Here is a 9,392-nt window from a genome sequence, read left to right on the forward strand (position 1 = left end):
AATACGGACACGACTGCCGTGTTCGCTGCCATTTGTCTCTGATAGTGAAAAAGTATTTGCCCTTTGGATAATCTTAAATTAGGTGGTACGTATTGAATCGTGAAATCAAGGCTTTCTATTTGTATAGTTAAATAAACACATGATGATATGTTCGGAATAATAAACTATTTCATCTACAACACCACTAACTTGACCGTGTATTTAGTTATAGTTGTTAACAACTATGCGTATGGAAATGATATTAAATAATATTTTCATCGTGATGATATCGGATAATCGCTGTGAAAGACGGTATATTATTTATAAACGATAATTTGGTAAATATGATAGTAATTGATATAACATATGACATGCACATACAGTATAAAGATAAACATGTCAGTGAACAACTCATTGTTTAACTGACATTTTTTTAATTACTATTTAGGCACTACAGCGGATATAATTTATTTTGTGACACACTCTGCACAAGAGTCTGTTATCAACATCTGTTCTATAAAGATATAAAATGTTTACAATTAAATAACAACCATTTTCTTTGAGAAACGTTACGAACGTACACGTAGAAATGACACTGGTGACACTGGCGGATATGCATTGAACGGTTGTGGTAATATTGGAAGTAAATGTAGCTCTGACATTCAGTAGCGTCAATTGTCTTTTCATGAAAACACTAAGGAGTTTTGAACTATCACCTGTAAGAATATGCCTTATTCAACAACTTTCCCAATCATATTGCTTTGGATGAACTTCTCTTTATTCTAATTATTATCTAAACTACTTATGTTTATTCATTCCTTGTAAATAGCATTAACTGAAGGTCCTCAAAACATCAATTCATAACAATAACAATCACAATCCATATAATAAATATGTCAGTGAATTGCGTATGGCCCTCAACACAATTATTCACAAGTTGCGCCTACCATATAATATTATAATTAGACAGTAGTAATAAATGTTACATGAGAGAGATGTAATTGAAGACTTCAGAAGTTACACGTTAAGTCCAAGAAGGGTGACTATTTTCTAATTCTAATACTAGTAAACGCATTTTACATCAAGATATTGCACTTTCTGGTATAAAATGAATGTAACTCATAGTATCAATTGCAACATAATAACGCTAAAGAGCTAGACACAATTCACATCTACTTTCAGAAGTCTCTAATTCTGCTGATGTTTTTAAAGCTGATATTGTGCACAGAAACAAGAAAGTTCAATAAACCCACATATAATACATTATATATAAGGATAGCAAGAACTATTCTGTTTAGTGACAATACAATATTTGACTTATCACGTTAACACGGAAAATGCCATAATATTAATTTTTTCATATAAACAATTGTCACACGCAACGTAATATTACCATAATTGGTATAGTACAGGTGTGATGGTTCAAATACCAAAATGGCAACAGTAACAGAAAGACTTCCCTGGCGGTGATGATAAAATACGAACACGGAGCCAACAGATGAGGTTTCAACTGGTACTGGTATTATCATACTCTGCAAACACCAAGTACAATAACGCGGTAAAACTCCACTACTCCAATAACTAGATACTTAAATTCCAATACAATACAATTCAACGAGATCTCTGATCTGATCTCAGTGCTGAACAACTCCCCTATATATACCTACACTGTCTATAAGTCGTATGCGACATGCCTCCCCTCTCAAGAAATATGAATATTATAACATATGCAAAAATATACGCCAATTTACGTTGAAACTGAAACAACATATACAGCTGGGTAACCGATTATTACGTTAACGGTTTCCGGCGTATTTTTGTGTTCTTCCACGTCATGTACGCAGACTACGCCCATTGTAAGTTACATTTATTTTGACGTTTTCCAGGAACTGCCTTATAATATTTATCCTTACATGGTGTGTATAACCGTTTACAATTTAAATGTGCATTAGCTAATATAATAAAATTATTCCATATTCGTATATAGCGCCCTCGTACAGCTTGTTATTAAATTGCTCGTTAAGTACAATTACTCCCGCGTCATGATCCCGCCATCAACGACAAACACAGTCGTGGCTTGAAGATTGATGTACCCCCAGACGTGCTTAGCTCCAATACATCACGCTTTGTACGTCTTTATTAGATAAATTTTATGACATTTCAAAAATCTAAAGAAAAGTTTAGTTGGGCTATGATAGAACGAAGTTCCGTCATATTTTACGTTTTGGAAAAAAAAACGTGTAAGGGGCTGCACTTGAACTCAGCCAAGACGGCTCACACTTGTTTGTTAATACCATGGAAGGTACTAACGGATGTTAATACATTGTTTATAATCACGTGTGTTACTCCTACAACAAAAGAGGTGTTACCACTGTGGCATCAAGTGATATTTGTTTTGTCTGATGTGACTGAACTTATAAACATACTGTTGATCACAGTCCCTCTATCCCAGAGGGACATTTGCTACGTTCACACGACAGCATTTTATCGGAGCCCAAAATGGCCGTGTGAACGCGTTCGGCTCGAGCCGGCTCGAGCCAAGTTCGGCCCCACTAAACCGTCGGGGTTGAACTCCGATAGGGTTGAGTCCCGGCATGGCTCCGAACGTGTAAACGCATCGGGGCCCATCTATCGGAGCCGAAATCACGCCCTCAATCGTCTTCTTCGAGCAACCTCTCATTTCAATTATGGCGGAGACAACATATTTCATAATTTCACGCAATTTCCCGCTTGAATAAGAAGTACGCGGCCTAGTGTATAGTAACGAATCATTGCGATAGATTGATAGCTCAATGGGAAACAAAAAATGGCGTACGAAATTATGCGACAAAAACTTGAAAGAACGACTGAACGGAAACTTTTTAAAGACACTAAAGATAACAATCGTAGAAGCGATCGCGGTACGGTGACGTGTTCCTGGTAGGTTTAGATTCTTCCATAGTCCGTCTATGATAGATAGAGAGAATCCGTGATTCTTCCTAGGAGTTTTAATAGATATCACCACAGTTGAATAGTTGCATGACAATAACTTGAGCGAATAGGCTGTATTAAACGTATTTTAGCTGCCGTGTTTCCTGTTTATTCGAGATACTAGTACCAAATTTAAAATACCAGTCATTGTCTTTTCTACCTCCATAGTCAGGCTCCTTTTTCTCCTAGCTCAACAGCATCATGTCATGTAAAGAAAAAAACACAAGCACGACACTAAAATCGTTTTCAGTCACTAATTATTCAAGAGCACTGTTCCGCTCGGCTCTGGCAGATCTCGGCTCTCGTTCGGCTCCCGACCGTATGAACGCATTGTAGATAATCTCCTGTTAATCCGTGGGAGGAGCAGTAGTTCGGCTCCGATAGAATGCTGCCGTGTGAACATAGCATGTGTGTTGATTAACCTATTATTAAAACACACAATGAATGTTTCTTAAAACCATTACTTTCAAAAGTTAGAAAAAGAGTGTCAGTGTTAGTATATTGTAGTACGTAATCATTTCTCAGCCAAGTCACTTTCGAGTACACATTAGTGGCGTTCACGTTAGAGATCTACTTGAACGCTCAGCACGAACCGAAATCAGTGGTGAATTTTCAGAGAACACATAACTATATATATGATCGGATACAGTAGTAATGAATGAAATGAATGCAAACTGTCGTCGGCGACGAATATTCATGTGCTGCAACCGGTATTTTCTTGCAATGTTACATTGACGTAAACAAAAAAAATCGAATCTTCTAAGCCGTTCATATTGCACCATGACTCGTGATAAATACTATAATAACAAAAGGAATTAATTTCAATATGTCAATTATTGTTTTCACCATATGTCTATCGCTTTCCATGTTTGGGTCAACTAACAGATCGACGAATGACAGCGTGATTTCTGCACGAGCCGAGTGGGTCCCGATGTGGATCCGGACAAACGTAAACCCAGTGCTGTAATTCTCTCCAAACATGAAGGCTTAAAATGTCGGCACGTGCCGAGATCCCTCCATGTGCACGTAACGGATGCCGATGTTGAAAAGGCTGTAGACTGGTAGCTGTACAATTCGTAAATAAAATACGTTGGTCGTTACATCACTGGAATAAATTATATTCAAAATTCATATCTAGTGCACTACTCTAGTGAAGAGGGATTTTGATTAAATGCGCAATGAATGTGTAGCGGCACTGGTTTGTATACTTGCCTTGGCACAGCTATGCCCGTGTGAGAGACATTATGGAACTGTTAATAATATAATAAAATATTTAAATTTAAAATGTTGTAATGTCAATGTAATGTGCCTGCTCAAAATCATCCGATACCTTGATAAAAACTATAATGGTCCATTAGAGGATGTGGATTTACATGCAAGTGTCAATTACGTCTGTTGCTATGAAATATGTGTGGTCTAACCAAGATCTGATTGGTCTAGAACAGTATACTATACACAAATTATAACCGAAAGAGAGAGACTATTCCACTTTCGTCTGAGGATAAAAACGAATAGAAAAATTGTAATTAAAATGTTCGTTGGTAGAAACTACATACAGAATGCTTTTTCCCGATGCATATTTCGTCGAGAGACCATTTCGTCAAAAGTATGATGTGAATTGGCAGTGCTGAGCACCCTCCCCATAATAATATCATTTTTTGCTCCGCATTTATTGTAATATTAAAAATTAAGAAATCCGCTGCAATTAATAGTTGGTGGTTTGTTTGTTTTTGCTCCGCATTTATTGTAATATTACAAATTAAGAAATCCGCTGCAACTAATAGTTGGTGGTTTGTTGATATTAAATAGATAAGACTCAATTCACACACCAAGAGGTGTCATTCTTCAATGTGACAGACTTCAGTCGAATACTGGTGAAAGATTTGACCTGCTCTTAAAACACGTCTTCTATTCCAAATAAGCGATACGACGACAGAATTGGTTCGGTGCCAGTCGGTAATGAGCTGATAATAGTTAGTATTGTGAACACGTCGACGCGTTTTATACATCGTACGTTTACCCATGGAGCTCCATGGTTTTAACATACAACCTTACAGGCTTGCTTGAGCCAAATAGTGGAGTATTACTTAATCCAAGTCGCTGCACCGTACATGCACTAACTTGTACCTTCCATGATCGGTCTTAGCAAAGAACCACAAAATGCCAGTACCGAGGATTGATTCCAATATTCTGATTAGTCCACCGTTCACCACTGTTCTATCTCCCTTTGTTCGATGTCAAAAATTCAACGCTGTTTCATTTGTCATTTCTTTGCGCAAAATAACGACAAATGTGCAACCATATCAAGTACGAAGTCTAGACAGGTAGTGTGAATAGATCGGGTGTCGTGGCCCGGGGTGCGAAAACGAAAGGGGCTTCTGCAAGGAAGTAGTTTACACGAACCAGCTCCCTGCATGAACCTAATTCGGGAAAGTAGTGTCACGTGAGTGTATTGGTCTACTCATGGAGGTTTACCTCCATGGTCTACTGAAAGCTCATCTAGTTGCGTTTTATGTTTGAGAATATTACTCAAACACCTTTTTACCTATCGATTTCTTCGTTCGTTATTTTTTCAAAAATCTGCCCACGCTCGCTGCTAGAATCCGCCATTCAGAATTTCCGACTAGAATAAAAAAATGCCGACCTGCGCTATGCTATATGTTTGCAATACACAGGATGTCGGCCACTGGACCGTTATGCACCAGACTCGTAATATTACTAGTCTGGGGTTATGCTATTGTCACGACATGGAAGGAGTACCTTCCATGGTCACGTTAAGGTAGTGAGAAGGGTTTGACGACGTTTTTGAATAAAGTGTTCTCTGCCTGTTGTTTCATTCAGAACCATACTTTAGAATTTATGATTCAAAAGCCTAAATATAGAGGGACAAGTTCGCACTAACCGGACAGTCATTGTTCACACAATTACCACGTGACAAAAAATGGCGAACCTTGTAAAAATAACTGAATCCGCGATTGCGAGAGCACACAGCGGAATTTCCGCTTGAAATTTGCGCCATGCATTTCTCGTAATCAAGTTCATTGAAATGTGTCCCCGGTAATCAAAAGACCCATTTTTTTCGATTTCAATGCAGGTTTATTGTTTTTGTCCCATAACTATTTCATACTATTCCACAGACTATTATTCTGTGACAAAGCATTGTCTAAAAAAACCAGACATATTTCACACCGTTATTATCTTGTGAATGTGTGAGTTTAAATGTCCGAACGCACCTAATTTTACAGCGGCGCCAATGAGTTCATTAATACCTGGGGTTACTCAACACTAGGGAGTTGATTTGTAAATCGTGTTATGTCAAGTGGACTCATATAATTATTATAATAACACTTTGAACGCATATGCAACATATAACCTGTTATTTTATTGTAACTAGGCGTGACGTTTTGAAAACAACGTTTTACCCGCATCTAGCAAGATTATGAAATGGTCCCAATTGTGGGCGTGCCAACACAACGGCGCCATCAAGACTAGATTGAAAAAGACTCAAGTGTTTTGCAAAGTTCCAAGATATGTGACTGTCCGAATAATTTTCAGAACAGCTGCGATTGCTTCATGAATATTTATAAACCGACCGGAACTCTAAAACAACCCCTGGCACTGCGACAATGAGCGATAAAAACTGACCGGGACGCCAAAGTTGTGACGTTGTGAAATTATAAAAAAAATGCACTTCTTTTTCTCTATACATAGCCACACTCTAAAGAGACTGTACTTATTTCTACCACAGTCCCTCAACACCCGGTTGGGAAACGCCTTTGTTCTAAGATGTTAATCCCCCGATCGCTGGTAACAGTGTGCGTTATGCTTGTGGAGTGAAACCGGTGACGTCATAGCATCTTTGGATCTTCCTAGATTTACACTGTCTTCTGCTCTGCGCCTGTGAATCTTTGTCATTTTATACACCTTATTTCGAAATTATTCCGAGTTGCGTGTGTAATTTGTGTTCGTAAAAGCTTCCTGATAAGACACGTGTAATTTAAAAGATATGTTCATTTAATTGACATAACAAAAATCACCGTCCCTCAAAAATCAAGTCCAAATAGGACCATCACAGCCAGCACTGTTCATTGCAGGGTGACCTGTTATGGTGACGCTGTACAAAAAGTTTTCACCCTGTGAAAATGCGTCCCTACATCTAAAACGATCACAGTCGTCATATTTTTGTTTAATATTTTAATTATTCCCCAATATAGATTATTTTGTGTAGAAGCAGTATTAAAGGGTTCATTTCCGTCGATTATTTTACCGTTAGTTTTGCCCCCGTAGATACTTGTATCCGCTCACGAACCAAGATGGTCGTCGAGTATCGTTCGAAGAAAACGACTGTTCGAAATATTTTTTTTATATTGATGCCTAAAATTTTGAAGAACCGTTGATTTATATCTTAGAAATATCCGAATCATGTTGGTGTAGTCAGATTCCGATATTCTTATCAGAAAATCACTGAATTAAACAGCTCCCTGATTTAGAGCGTACACAATGTGTTCATGTTATATCATTTATCTCCATGGTTATATCATGGAGCTAAAAAAAAGATATGGTTATATCAAGATGGCGATTCGAATGATCAAATTCGATGTTATAGTGACAGTATCTGATTTTAACAAACCTCACAAACACACTTTTCCGACTTGAACTATTATTTTATTAATATTGAGGTGGAAGTTTAAAAAAGTGCCCAATGCTGTTTTAATGGCTGTTCTGTTTGTTTCGATCAAACTTAGATCGTATAAACTACGTCCGATACGTTTTCGCGGCCCTGACAGAATGGATGGCTGCGTCGATGTCTCTGTTTTCGTAGCCTTCTTTCATGCATTTAGCAGCAACATTCTCTGGGCCCTCTTGCAATATATCATTCCAATCGAAATCGACAAAATCCTCGTAGTTTTCCCACATTTCGGTAAATAATGTACCGTCTCTCGAAGTGTATACGCATGCATAGATGTGATTATTTTTTTATTTATTTATTAACACACAACATCTCCCGGAGGGGATGAAAAGGGTTAAGATTAAAATGGATTAAGAAGGCTTCTGTTGTCATATGTCATACCATATGCTAATTTTATGGTAATGGAAAAGTAGGCTTGCGTTTACTTGGGTTAACCATGGAGGTAAAAAGAGACCTCCATGGGTGAACGAATAAACAATTTGACGAACGTGAAACACGCATTGAGACAAAAGAAGTATTATCGTTTCCCAACCAGGGGTTGAGGGACTGCGTTTCTACTCACCCCTTATCACGGAGATCTTACCATGGATCTTACATAACCAAAGCTCTTTATTAACAGTTTATTTGTTCACAACTCACGACTTCGGGCAAATTTATATTCTTGATTATCACAATAAAAATAACATTCCAAAGATTTGCTAAATTAAGAGTTGTAGTCCTATCAGATTAAATACCACATCACAGTTGAGAGAATAAGACAAAACTATATACAGTATACAATGTATTTCAGCAAAAATAGTTAGGCGAAACTCTGTAACTTTGCAAACGAAACCCAAAAATGTTTAGCTAACAACTACCAAAAACGCATATGAACATTTCAGCTTACAACTGATTTTTAATTCATGCCGAAAACATGCATAGCACGTTGTGGACACTGATTACTGGTCACCCTAAGTGCCAAACCAGGATAAACAGCCATTGTCAATAGAGTAGCCAAGGTGTTGAAAATGGATTATGTACTGGCAAACCAAATTCTGCATAAGCATATGTCTTTAACGCGTTCTTTTTGGATCATTTAGTCTTTTTTTAGACTCAGCAGCCCTCAAAACCTATTATTAAATATAAGAACGAAACAAATCTGTCGCGATTTCACGCTTTCACGGTAAAGGGGTGGTGGCTGCCCCCTCTGTAATCCCCTGCGTTTACTATCAACTCTTTCTACCGTGTCCTTACTTGGTGACGTTTCTCAATTTATAAACTTGCTACGCTACTAATTTCTCCCAATCACCCGCTTTTACCGGTTTTAAGCAACCAATTATCACATAATATCCGACCACAGGATCTTTTCCGACCGAAAAAACTACCACATTTTTATCACTTTCTTTCTCGCTCGCTTATTTAAAACACCAATCTCTGGCTCAAACACTGATCACTGGTACACGAGTGGTTGAATTTGTTGTTTCAATGGTAAAGTTTATAAAGTATTAATTACTATTAAAATCCGAACAACACGATACGGACGAACGACAATCTATGATACTTTGTATGGAGGGGGGCAAGGGGTGTAGCTGGTACAGTTTTACGGGAAATAAAAAGGGCTTTTTACAATTTACAAGGAAAAAAAGACGTTTTTACAGTTTACAGTGAAAATTGAATTTTGTAATGAATTGTGTCATCTAGTCATTTCACAGTTTCGAAAATGTAATTTCGCTGGATTATTCTTTACGACTTTTTTAATTTGGATGTAAATTCT

Source organism: Saccoglossus kowalevskii, chromosome 11 (assembly GCF_978046115.1).
Source record: "Saccoglossus kowalevskii chromosome 11, keSacKowa6.1, whole genome shotgun sequence".
NCBI lineage: Eukaryota > Metazoa > Hemichordata > Enteropneusta > Harrimaniidae > Saccoglossus > Saccoglossus kowalevskii.